The following is a 13822-nucleotide window of genomic DNA, read 5'->3' on the forward strand; positions in this document are numbered from 1 at the left end:
GGGCCCCTCGGACCCTCCAGCGGAGACACGAGACGAAGGCCGGAGCGGTCCCTCGGACCCTCCAGCGGAGACACGAGATGAAGGCTGGACGGGCCCCTTGGACCCTCCAGCAGAAGCCATCACAAAGCCAGCAGGCATGGAGTCCTCTGGCAGACACGAAGGCAATGGGTGCTGTGCTGAACACTGGCCCTGCTCAGACAGCACTGACACGGAGTTGTTCTCTGAGGGCTGCTTAATCTTCAGGGGTCCAGAATCAGCTGGGGACTGAGACCTAGCCTCTGGGGAAGCCCTGGAGTGCAGAACGGTGCCTGAAGCAGCTAAAGCGCGAGAAACTCCCTGACTGGACCTTAAATTTTCTCCCTGCATGGAGTGAATGAGTGGAACCGGTAATGCTGGAGCCAGAGCTACGGGTAGCGGGGGCACTGGAGCTACTGGGGCCTGCGCTACAGGCGGCACCGGAGACTGAACTGAAGGTGGCACCGGAGACTGAACTGAAGGTGGCACCGGAGACTGAACTGAAGGAGGCACCGGAGACTGAACTGAAAGTGACACTGGAGACTGAGCTGAAAGTGACACTGGAGACTGAGCTGAAAGTGGCTGCCGGGGAGCTAACTGAGCTGAGAATGGCTGCGGGGGAGCTAACTGAGCTGAGAATGGCTGCGGGGGAGCTAACTGAGCTGAGAGAGGCTGGACAGGCGATAAGCAGCTCATGTTGACATCCGCCACACAAAACACAGCCCCTGAATGAACAGTCACAAAGTCTGGAACAGACACAGAGTCCTCACTCACCACAGCCGGCGAATTAGAAGTCCGAACGTCCGGCTGTGGGGTGACGCGCCCGCGGCGCGATCGGCGTTTCCTCCCCGCAGAGGGCTCCGACGGGCCTGGAAAAACCGCATCCAATAGGTGAGGCAGACGCGGCTGCTCCGGGGTGGCTGTAGTTTGTTGCTGCAGGACCCAGTTCGACAGTTCCCGAGCTTGCGCCGCCTCCCGGGCTTCATACAAGTTGGCCAATAAGTCCAAACATCCTCTGACCTGGCGGAGATAGGGATTTCTGTTGAGGATCGCCTCGATACCATTTATCCCAACGATCCTTGCTCTCGTATTCGAGGTGTGGGTTATCCAGTCGACCAGGCGTTGGACTTGCATCAGATCCCTCTCCCCGGGCAAGTCTGCTGGATCCATGTTGTGGCTGGTTCGTACTGTCACGGTTTGCCGGGGCAAGCCGTGTGAATAATAATGGATCCAAACTGCAGGCTGCGGAATACGAACGTGACATGCAGGGAGAATGACCAGAGAATCAACACAGAAGGGTGGAAGGGAAATAACACAGACGAACCAGCAACTACCATGACAGAAGACACAACTTAAATACACCCAGAGAACACAGGGAGATTACACGCAGGTGGGGAACACAGCTGGGAGTGATTATCGTGACGAGACTAGGGAGGCAAACTGAAAACACTCACATAAGACGCAGACCTTCACAATAAAACAGGAAACACATACACGCAATGACATAACACACCAACTAAACACAGACTGGGGGACACAGAACATAGGAACATGAACAGAAGAATACAAACACCCAAGGTAACCAAAACCACAGAATACTAATAGACTAAACATAAACACGGAGTCGCAGACTCCGGACCATGACATCCGTAGAAGGGGTAAAGTCTGTTTGAGGAGCAATGCACACTTTTAAGGCATTCCTATGTAAAGTTTGTATGTTACCCCCCTTTTCTGGTTTGACCTTATACACTAAGCCCGTATCTCCCACCTGTTCCAACACCACATACGGCTCAGGAGACCACCAGGAACACAGTTTTCCTTTGCCCTGTCTGTTTCGGTCACGTACCCAGACTCTCTCCCTGGGCAACAATGGGAGGGTACAACCTCTTTTCTCATACTGGCTTTTGTGTTGGGAGGCCGCACTATACATCCTCTGCCCAGCCAAACGGTAAGCTAGGGAGAGTTTCTGTTGATGAGAATATACCCACTCACTTACATCCTGCCTCGCCTGCTGGGGGGGCACGCCTAATGCCACATCCACAGGAAGTCTCAAGTGTCGACCAAACATCAAATAGGCAGGCGCATAACCTGTGGAACTATGGATAGTATTGTTATAAGCATGGATGAGTTCTGGCAGATTTCCTACCCACTGACTCTGTCTAACTGATTCTAGTGAGCGAAGCATGTTCAATAGGGTCTGATTGAAACGTTCTACACTACCATTCCCTGCAGGGTGGTAAGGTGTCGTGCGGCTTTTAGTTATACCATAGGTATCACAGAGTTGTTTCATTAATGCAGATTTGAAATTAGACCCACAGTCGGAGTGGAGTCGGCCTGGGCAACTGCACGGCTGTATCACATACTTCCACAAAGCCTTTACTGTAGTCTCTGCTGTTTGGTTTATATTTATTTTGGTTTACATTATTGTATTTTGCACAACTCTGTTGCTTGTGAAGCTCGCACACAAGAATTTCACTCACATGTGCTGTACCAATGTACCTGCACATGTGATGTGACAATAAAAGTGATTTGATTTGATTTGATTTGATATTGTAGGGATAGCCCAAGTGAACCGTGTAAACAGATCAGTAACCACAAGTATGTTTTGATAAGTGTCAGTTGGCCGGCCTAAGGACAGAAAATCCATGCCTACAACCTCCAAATGGTATGAGACTGAAATAGGGTGCAGTGGAGCCCTAGGTTCTACCCTCTCTTTTTGTAGACTACAGGGGACACAACCCAGATGAAACTGACGTACCTGCGCTTCCATGTTAACCCAGTAGAACCGCTGCCGTATCCGAGAGGGTTCGATCTACCCCCGCATGAGCAGCAGCCTTCCGCCACACCTCATGGCACCTGGAACTAGGACACACAACTTGATAACGAGTCTCCTGGGTATATTCATCCAACACTTTACGGCACAGTATTCCGTCTTTAATAAAAAGTCTTTTTTGTTGCTGCAGGAGTCGTCGCACACCATGTGACAATGTCTGATGTTCTAACTTTGTGGGTGCGACCTGGGCTTCCAGAAGTTGCTTTACTACTTGAATATCCGGATCACGAGCTTGTGCTTCTGCCCAGTCACTCCCCTCTACCTCACAGGTCAATTCAATGGCTGCTGAAGTGACTCCACGCTCTGATCCAGCCCCCTCCAGGTGCTCTGCTGGGACAGTGGGGAATCGAGAAAGGGCATCAGCATTAATATTACTCTTACCCGAACGATACTTCATCTCGCAGTCGAAAGAGGCCAGCTGGGCAACCCAACGTTGTTCTACTGCGCCCAAGCGAGCAGTCTGTAAATGGGCCACAGGGTTATTATCAGTATACACAACGAATCGTGCACCAGTCAGATAGTCTTTAAATTTTTCGGTAACTGCCCACTTAAGGGCTAACAGCTCCAACTTGAAGGAACTATAGTTGGCGTCATTCCGTTCCGTGTGGTGTAAGCTTCTGCTGGTGTACGCTATTACCCTTTCTTGGCCCTCTTGAACCTGGGCCAAAATGGCTCCCAGCCCGCAACCACTGCCGTCAGTATACACAATAAAGGGAAGAGAGTAATCTGCGTATGCTAAAACAGGTGCTTGCGTTAAAGCTGCTTTGAGTGCCTCAAATGCTGTTTGACATTCTGGGGACCACTGCACTTTGCGACGGTCTGTTTTCTTGTTCACAGGGACCCCTGTCAATATTGCATTTAAAGGGCGTGCGATTTTAGCAAAGCCGGACACAAAACGTCTGTAGTAGCCAGCCAGGCCCAAAAAGGATCTGACTTGTCTGATGGTATCAGGGACCGGCCAATCCATCACTGCAGAAATCTTATCAGGGTCTGGTCTTACACCACACTTATCCACTACATGCCCCAGAAATTTCACCTCCTGTTGCAGGAACTTGCACTTTTTCGGCTGTAACTTCAACCCATGACGCCACAGCCTCTGAAACACTTCATCTAAATGCTGTAAATGAGACGAAAAGTCAGGTGAATAAATGATAATGTCATCCAAGTACACCAATAAAGACTCTGCAATCTGTCCACTCAAACAGTGCTGCATCAGCCGTTGAAATGTAGCGGGTGCATTGCACAGACCAAACGGCATCCGCTCGAACTCAAACAACCCGACTGGGGTAGTAAAAGCAGTCTTGTATAAAACCCCTGCGATTTGTGCATATAGACTGTTCCACGGACCCCCTCTAACCACTGCTAAGGTGGTACATTCCTCCCATCCTTTGTTTGTGTTTGCGCTGGTTCACCGTGATAGCGCTGGTGGAGCTGGGCTGTTGTACTGAATATGTGTCGTGCGTGTGCGTGAATGATAAGTAAGTGCCTTGTATTTGTTTGTTCTATGGTTGTAACTTATCATATACTTGCCTATGTACATTGTGTCATGCTTTTATAGAGTTTTCCAGCGGTTTGTGTAGCCACGAGACACTGTATATTCACGCTGATTTGACCAAAATGGTGCTACCCTTGTGAACTGAGCTGCCCAAAGTAAAGATGGAGTCTATCCCTGTGCAGCAGCCCATTTGTGTCCACCAGGGGGTGGTGTTTAGTCATTTTCGAATTAGTCTTTCTGTTCAACCCTTTCTGTATTATTTAGACCAGTTTGGTTGACTTTAATTGTTTGCTAATTGTAATTTCTGTTATTTTACAGAACCACACACACATACATATACTCACACGAATTCACTTCTGGAGATGTTTTGGATTAAAGGAACCCTAATTATCATTGCTGTGGACCCTCTCTTTCATCATATAAGTCACCTGTGCCTTCTGACCGAGGATAGGAAAATCCTGCTGTAATTTGCCAGTTTATTAAGCACACACATGTCCAGTTCAAGTGGTCCTTCGAGCCGGAGTAATTACAGCTTTTCCTAACATGCCGACATCCCGATATGATGAAGAACAACCAGGTGCCCAGCACAGGAGACCACATAGGGCTCCAAGATATCTGGATGACTTCATCTGGACCTACAGCCGACTAACCCAGTTCCACCGAATACTAACGCAGCTACTCCAATACACCAAACCGCTGGCATCGACGGCTCACCAGAGATGGAGAGAATAAGGAGGATGGAGCAGTGTGTTACTCAGGTACAGGAGCAGATGAGGGAGATACAGAGCGCTATACAAGTGTCTTTGAACTTTGGCCAAAGAACCCCCTAAGTACAGTTACAAACCCAGGTCCGGAGCCATAGTATGCCTTTACTAACTGTGGATAATAATCCTACACAAGCTCCTCCTATGGGCGGACTAGAAAACATCCCTCCCATATCTCCAGTAATACCTGGCCCTCAGTTTCATACTGTACAGCAGACCTCCCCTTCCACAGCTCATCATGTTGATAACCCTCAAATATTACAGTCAACAGCTCCTACTCTCCCTGTTAACCGACCTATTCCTCAGCCCCCTCTATACGTCCACTCTTCTATGCCATCAGCTGCTCAGCCAACACCAGTGGTACCCCGGTCTGCATTTACAGCAACAGATCAGCCACGTCCTCCCTGGTATCAACAAAGAGACCTGAATTGGCAGTCATCAACCCCACAGTGGTCTGTGCCACACAGTGCTGCTCAGTTTAGTATCCCTGGCACTATGCAGTACCCTGTCACGCTGCCGCCTGGCATGCCCTCTCCAGGTTATCCACCTTGGACTTTAGGCCCACCTCTCAGTCAGCCATACGTTACACCAGTGCTGCCACCTGCTGTTAGCTCACAGTATACCTATCAGCATCCTGCTCCAGCTGCACCGCCACCTGTCAGTTCACAGCATGATGTAATTCAGAGCAGCCCACAACACTCCTCATCTCTGCTTTCCTCTCAGAGACCGAACTTGATGGAGATGGCTATTTCCTCTTCTTATGGCATCCCTAAACCCAACCTAATCCGCTTCACCACAGGAAAAGAGAGTGATTTCCTGCTACTGAAGAAAGGTCTGGATGGAGTTTTGGGACCACATCCACATCTGTCTGAGGATTACAAATTCCAAGTACTGCTGGATCATCTAAAGTTTCCTCCTGCGTTTCAGCTTGCAAAGAGGTATGTGCATGACCCTATGCCCTTCACTAAAGCAATGCAGGCTCTACAGCAGCGCTATGGACAACCACGCCAATTAGTCCAAGGTGAAATTAACAACATTTTGAGAGCTCCTACAGTGAAAGCTGGAGATGCACAGGGGTTTGAAGACTTTGCTCTATCAGTTAGTAGTTTGGTGGGACTACTAAACTCCATGGAAGGAGCTGCTAAGAGCGAACTAGAGTGTGGCTCCCATGTGGACCGGCTTTTGAGTAAACTCCCCTTCTCCTATCAAGACAGTTTTGCTGAATATTGTCTTGCAAAGGGCATCTTGCGGAGTGACTCAGCTAACACCTATACTCTCCCTGACTTTGCACAGTGGTTGGAGAGGAAGTCACAGGCCATACAGATATCACGAAGGGCTACAGAAAGCTACATATCTGATAAACCCCGCTCAGATCGTAGAGACAAGTCATCACAACCATTAAAGACATCCTCATCAGTCTACTATGGCACTGACAAGCCTACAACACCGATGGCTAATACCACTTCAGCCCCTACTGACAGTAAAGAACCTATGAAAGGGAAGAAAAGAGAGAAATTTAAGCCCTACTGCCCCTTCTGTAGCAGTACAGAACATTACTTGAGTTCCTGTTCTGACTTCAGTAAGCTGAGTACTACACAGATTATTACGTGGATTAATGACAATAAGAGATGCTGGAGATGTGGTCGGAGTCACCAGCCTGACAGTTGCAATCTGAAGAAACCTTGTGCCACCTGTGGAGAACAACACCTGCAGATCCTTCATGAAGCTGCCTCTTGCTCAAACAAGAGTATCCTGACATTGAGTACAGCCTCCAGCATGGTGTATTTGGACCAAGTCACTCATTCAGGCAGAGTCATGCTTAAAGTGGTCCCAGTTACCCTCCACAATAATGGGCGATCTCTGTCCACCTACGCCATTCTTGACGATGGATCAGAGCGGACTATTGTTCTATCTGCAGCGGTTCATTACCTGCAATTAAATATCACAGAGGAGTCCCTCAAACTACGAACCATCAGGCAGGAGGTGTCACAGTTACAAGGCGCATCTGTTTCTTTTGAACTAAGCGCACCCAGCTCTCCCCAAATCAAACATCACATCAGATGTGTTTTTACTGCTAAAGAACTTAATCTGACAAAACAATCCTGTCCAGTGGACATACTCCATCAGAGATATCCACATCTGGCCGACGTTCCCATCAAAGCATTTAAGGATGTGCAGCCTATGCTTCTTATAGGCTCAGATAATGTCCAGCTCATCACCCCTCTGTCACCTGTCAAAGTTGGTCCACTAGGCAGCCCTGTTGCTGTCAACACTAACCTCGGTTGGGCCATCCAGGGACCGGCTACCTTTCTACATCTACCTACTGAAGCTTCATGTCTGCACACATCCCTGTTACCAACTCCTTCTCAAGCGCTAAGACAGAACGTTGAGAAGCTGTGGCAGTTAGATGTGCTCCCCTTTCGATCAGAGAAAGAGGTAACTCGCTCTAAACAAGACAAAGAGGCACTGGAGTTACTGCAGAAAACCACAGAACGTGTACAGGTGGATGGAATAGCTCGCTATGCTACTCCTCTGCTTCGCCGCAGAGACTCCACTAAACTACGAACTGACCATGGCGCAGTGATGGCTCTCCTTCGGTCTGCAGAGAAGCGCCTGATTAAAGTTCCTGATCTAGCGGCTGTGTACAATGCAGAAATACACAAACTGGAACAAGCAGGTTATGTAAGAAAACTCACTCCTGAAGAGGCAAACCGCACAGATGAATCCTGGTTCATTCCCCATCATAATAATAATAATGATAATAATAATAATGGATACTTTATTGATCCCCATGGGGAAATTACTTGTTTTTTCTCTGCATTTGACCCATTCACTCAGTGAAGCAGTGGGCAGCCCACTAAGCAGGCGCCCGGGGAGCAGTGTGTAGGGACGGTACCTTGCTCAGGGGTACCTCAGGTATCATATTGGGCATCATAACAATAAGCCTAGGATAGTTTTCAACTGTTCCTTCCAATACAGGCAAGACTGCCTTAACGATCAGCTGCTACCAGGTCCAACTCTCGGTCCATCCTTAATAGGTGTCCTGTTGAGATTTAGGGAGCACCCTGTTGCTGTGAGTGGGGACATACGAGGTATGTTCCATCAGGTGCGGCTTCTTCCGCATGACCGGCCCCTGCTGAGATTCGTGTGGAGAAATATGGAAAGAGATCGGAGCCCGGACATTTATGAGTGGTGTGTCCTGCCCTTTGGAACCACATGCAGCCCCTGTTGTGCCACGTATGCCCTTCAGCGTCATGTGCAGGATCATAAAGATGGCAATGAACAAGTACTAAACTCAGTGCTGCGCTCATTTTATGTTGATAACTGTTTGCAATCTCTGCCCTTTGCTTTGCAGGCACGACCACTTGTCGATAACATCAGAGAGTTGCTATCTACTGGTGGTTTCGAAATCCAACGGTGGGCAAGTAACTACCCAGAGGCCATTGCTCATCTCCCCTCTGAAGCAAAGTCCCCTACCTGCGAGCTGTGGTTGACTGAACACCAACCAGATCCCCAAGAACCAACCTTAGGCTTGGCATGGCACTGCTCCACAGACCAGATCGCCTACAGATGTCGGCCAGTGGTTCCTCAGGAGTGAACCATGAGAAACATCTACAGCATCCTCGCCTCTCAATACGACCGACTGGGTTTCATATCCCCTTCACGACCCGGGCAAAGGTTATTGTTCAACGTCTGTGGCAGAACGACAGGAACTGGGATGATCCCATCGAGGGCGAGTTACTCCAGCGATGGCAAGAGTGGGTGAGTGAGCTACAGTATCTACCAGAAATCTGTCTGCCTAGATGCTACACAGCCCCAGCAACCCAAGAGGGAACTTTCCAGCTGCATGTATTCTGTGATGCGTCAGAGAGTGCTTACGGAGCAGTGGCATATTTGAGATTTAAATCGGCAGAACATGAGGTCCACACTGCCTTTATCATGGCCAGATCACGTGTAGCTCCCCGCAAGAAACTGTCAATTCCCCGTTTAGAGCTGTGTGCCGTACTGGCTGGGGCACAACTGTCTAGACTCCTCCTCAGTGAGCTTACTCTGCCCATTAGTGAGACTACTTTATGGACCGATTCTACCACTGTGTTGAACTGGATCCAGTCCGAGTCCTGCCACTATAAAGTGTTTGTAAGTACTCGTATTGCCGAAATACAGGAGCTGACTGAGGCCGCCAGCTGGAGGTATGTCCCCTCGGCTTTGAACCCAGCAGATGACATCACCCTTACCATGACAAGGGTTCTCGCCACCCCCACATCAGGGGTTTCAGGCAGTGCCTCCACTAGGGCACAATAATCTGTTCCTTGTGGACCCATCTGAGCCCGGCCCCACACCATTATTTCACTCCTCGGGGGAACTTTAATTTTGCGTCGGCCAGCTAGCCGTACATACCCCACCATTCCGTCCTCCACTGTACTTGCTTCTATCCGTCTGCATGTTGCGAAGGCAGTCCTCCAGGCCTGTTGATTCGTTAATTGCTGTGGGACAGGAACAGTCTTTTCCGGCCACTTAAATACATTCCAACAATCAGTGGGTGCGTACAATGGTCATCTTTTACCACCACAACCCCGCGTCCAGGAACCTTAACACCTTCCTTTTCCATGTCCAGGACAGCATAGGTGGTATAGGGAATTTCCAGACCATTGGCGGCTCTCAGCTTAAAGGCAGTTGGAGTTTTCTCAAGCTTAGCCTGGGAAAAATGCTCATTAAACAAACTCTCCTGTATCAAAGTCATTTGTGATCCTGTATCTAACAAGCCTTGAAGCTCCACCCCCTCGATCACTATCTTCACTGTTGGACACCGCCCAATAAATGTTTCTGTGGCCCTTAATTGCTTAGGTGAACCAAAAGCCCCCGCCCCTCGGACCTCAGCAGCAGGGTCATCTAGTTTAAACTTGGCTGGGAAGAAATGGAGGTCCGGCAAAACCTAGCTATATGTCCTGCTTGTTTACACCTCCGACAGATAGGCCGACCTTGTGCATCCCAGCTAGCATTTAATTGTTGCAGTCTTCTCCTAAACTGAGGTGCAGGCGGAAGAGTAGCTACAGCTGGCTGAGTGGAGCCTCTAATTTCTCTTACTAGCTCTTGTGCCAATCCCTTCATTTGTGCCTTGACGTCCTCCAGTATCTTCTGCTTTAACACCTGTCTCCAATCTTCTTTCTGTTCAACCTTAAAAGGAGCATGAGACTTATTTACAGACAGGCAGGTTACCTCAGACTGGGGCTGTACATGTTCTGAGTCAAGCAGCAGTGCCTCCTGGCGTATGGCAGCAAAATCTTGATCTGGGTTACGCCGCACATAGACTTTCAGTGCCTGACTTACAGGGCCCTCCCGCAATCCTAGCAACAATTGATCTCGCAGGGCTGCATCAGAGGGGACATTATCTGGATCATGCTTTCGCAACCTACAGTATAATTCTCTCAACCACAAAATAAATGAAGATACGGTTTCACTTGGGTTCTGAGTGCAACTAAAAAACTGTGACCTAAGAACTGGGGTGGGGACACGATCACCATATAAAGAGTCTAAAAAAGAAAAGATTTTTTGTACTTGGTCTCTTTCACTGGTTTCAAGAACACTGACCTGACGTTTAGCCTCACCTGCTAGCGCTCCCAACACAATAGCAACTTTCCTCACTTCAGGCAAATCCTGCGATCCCAGCAGCCCCTGCATCTGCTCCTTCCAATCCTGATATTGCACATCCTGATCAGGCCCTTTAAATTTCGGCAGCCACGGGGCTCCGGGATATACAGGCATCATCATCTTTGCTATTCCCCTGACTAGCCCAACTGCTCTTAACTCCGTATTCTGTCGACAACGCCAATTATGTAACGGAGCGAAGGTGATTTTATTTCCACAGTGTTTTTTAAAGGAGGGAAACCTTCCTCCAAACGGACAGAGCAGTGGAGCCGCCAAGGGAAAGCACACGAATAAAAACTGTATAGTTAAAATATAATTTATTATATTTAAATAGTTAAAAATATAAAATGAATTAAAACAACCCTGGCCAGGGGACAACACAGTAAAAATCAATAAAACACAACATTAAAAGTCCAGTGGCGTCTGCCACGGTATAAGAGTCACTAAGAATTAAAAATCCAGACGTCAACAGTGTGTAGAATCTCTTAGGACGGTAAGTGACAGAAGTGACGAGTAAGGTAAGCGACCCATGTTGTAGGTGACGTCAGACGCCGGAGATTTGGCGGGAAAAAAAGCAAATGGTAGCATAGAGTTTAACAAAGGTTTTTCAAGCTTCAGTATTACCAAATATACTAATCAATTGTCATATAACTAACAACATCTGTCCTATCATCTCTAACACCCTGGAGGACAATGGGGAGAGTTTAGACGCTCTCCAAGATTACATCGACCGCTGTTTTCAAGATTTAGTAATGAAGAAGGCCCAGAGTGCATCTTCCCCGGCCAAAATTGAGACGCCGTCATCGAAGAGATGTCGCCCGGCAGACTCCCCCGGTACAACATCGCCTGCCGGCAAAGACATCGCAGACATCCTGGAGTCAATCGACAAGCGATTGTCCAGTTTCGATGCGAGGCTGTCCCTGGTGGAGATTTTACACCGGGAATTTAAATCTCTGAGAGAATCCCTGGAATTCAGCCAGCAGCAGGTGGAAACGCTTGCCGCTGAAAATGCCACGCTACGGGAGTCGGTCAAATCTCTCACCGATAACGTGACCCAGCTAAACATTGAAAATAAAAAAATAAAAGAGTCCGTTATCGATCTACAAGCCCGTAGCATGAGAGATAATCTTGTGTTTTCTGGTATTCCAGAATCTGCCGGAGAGGACGCGGAGGCAACGGTGAAAAGCTTCATTAAAATCCACCTGAAGCTGCCGGAAGACACCGTAAAGAACATCGACTTCGATAGAGTGCATCGCTTGGGGGGCGTGAGGTCGCGGACCGGGAGACCACGGCCTATTGTGGCCAAATTCGGTCAATTCAAACAGAAGGAACAGGTGAAGAGTCGCGGCAGAGAGCTGAAAGGAACGGACTTCAGCGTGAACGACCAGTTCCCCAAAGAGATCCTGGAACGACGCAAGGTCCTGTTCCCAGTTCGACGTAGCTTCATCCAGAAAGGCTCCCGTGCTGTCATCGCCGTGGACCGGCTCTACGTGGACGGACAGCTCTACCGCGACCCCGGCACCACACTGTGGTTATATTGACTGCACTCCAGATAAGAACCCACTACACTCTTTTCTTATTCATTCACACTTTCCCCTTTAACATGGGTTTAACCTAGTAATATCAATATGATGTCATAGCAGATATAACACCGTCACCCTCCGTCATTACTTTAATTGGAATGTTTCCATTTCGTTTCTTTTTTTTTTTGTTGTTGCTCACAGTTCATGTGGTTTCTTTCTTTCTCTTGTCTTTCACTGCTGTGATCACCTACTTCCCCACTCACCTACAAACAACACCCTCTATTTCTCCATATTTTCACACCATGATCACGCAAACACATCCGCTCAACGGCAACACATTCAAAACAGCCTCACAGCACGCACAGACTTGCAGGACACATAACACAAGCCACGCTTGTTCATATTAGTGAATATTCACACACATAGTCAGACTTATGGAGCCTCTCACCACACTTTTTTTTCTCTCTCTCTTTCTATTTACAAACAAGGGATGTTTCCACATTCTCTCCACCTGTCTAAACAAAACACCCAGCATACATCATTAGACATACACACACAATTATGGGCATGCTGAGGTTTGTCACATGGAATGTAAATGGAGCTGGCACCAGAGGAAAGAGGTTAAAGATATTTAACCAGCTTAAAAAACTACAGGCAGATGTTGTTTTATTACAAGAAACTCACAGACCTGTCACAGGTTTAAACGAACTTAAAACACCTGAGTTTCCTAACGTGTTTGCAGCCTGTTATAATTCTAGACAACGGGGAGTAGCAATTTTAATACATAAAAATGTTAATTTTACAGTACTCGATACAGTTATAGATCCAGAGGGTAGATTTCTAATTATTAAACTATCAATATTGAACAAAAAACTATGTATTGTAAGTATATATGGTCCAAATGTTGATGAACCCTCATTCTTCCACGGATTTTTTAGTACACTCTCTGAACACCTCGATTGCATACTCAACCTTGGATTAAATGAAGAAATGGATAGGCTCAACACAACAGGAACTCAGCGCAATTGGCAATCCACAAATATAATCAAACAGTATATGAGCGACTTTGGCCTTCGCGATGCATGGCGCTCCCTTCACCCCAACAGTAAGGAATATACTTTTTTCTCGCATGTTCATCACTCTTACTCTCGTCTGGATTATTTTCTGGTCAGCAGCTCACTGCTGAGTGACATTTCAGACACTGAGATTCATCCTATAGCTGTCAGCGATCATGCTCCTGTATCTTTAACACTAATGCACAAGAATAATACTACGCCAAGTAAAAGCTGGAGATTTAATACATCATTGCTTAAAGATGAAGACTTTATTAAATATTTTAAAAAGGAATGGACTTCATATTTAGACTTTAATGACACTCCCGGAATATCTGCTTCTGTTCTATGGGAAGCAGGGAAAGCTGTGATGAGAGGTAAAATAATTTCTTTCTCATCACACAAAAAGAAAGAAGAAAACAAAAATATTCAGGAATTAGAAAAAACCATCAAATCACTAGAAGAAGCCTACGCGTGCGACCAAGATCAGGAAA

At 47.6% G+C, this 13822-nt stretch overlaps 1 pseudogene; it reads right to left on the bottom strand.

Annotated features, from left to right (window-relative positions):
- Window positions 1-707: 707 nt before the first annotated feature.
- LOC146652840 (uncharacterized) lies at window positions 708-9848 on the bottom strand (annotated as a pseudogene).
- Window positions 9849-13822: the final 3974 nt, after the last annotated feature.

The sequence above is a fragment of the Rhamphochromis longiceps genome, linkage group LG15 (genome assembly GCF_057381845.1).
Source record: "Rhamphochromis longiceps isolate RC_006_pf linkage group LG15, R_longiceps_female_GT1.1, whole genome shotgun sequence".
NCBI lineage: Eukaryota > Metazoa > Chordata > Actinopteri > Cichliformes > Cichlidae > Rhamphochromis > Rhamphochromis longiceps.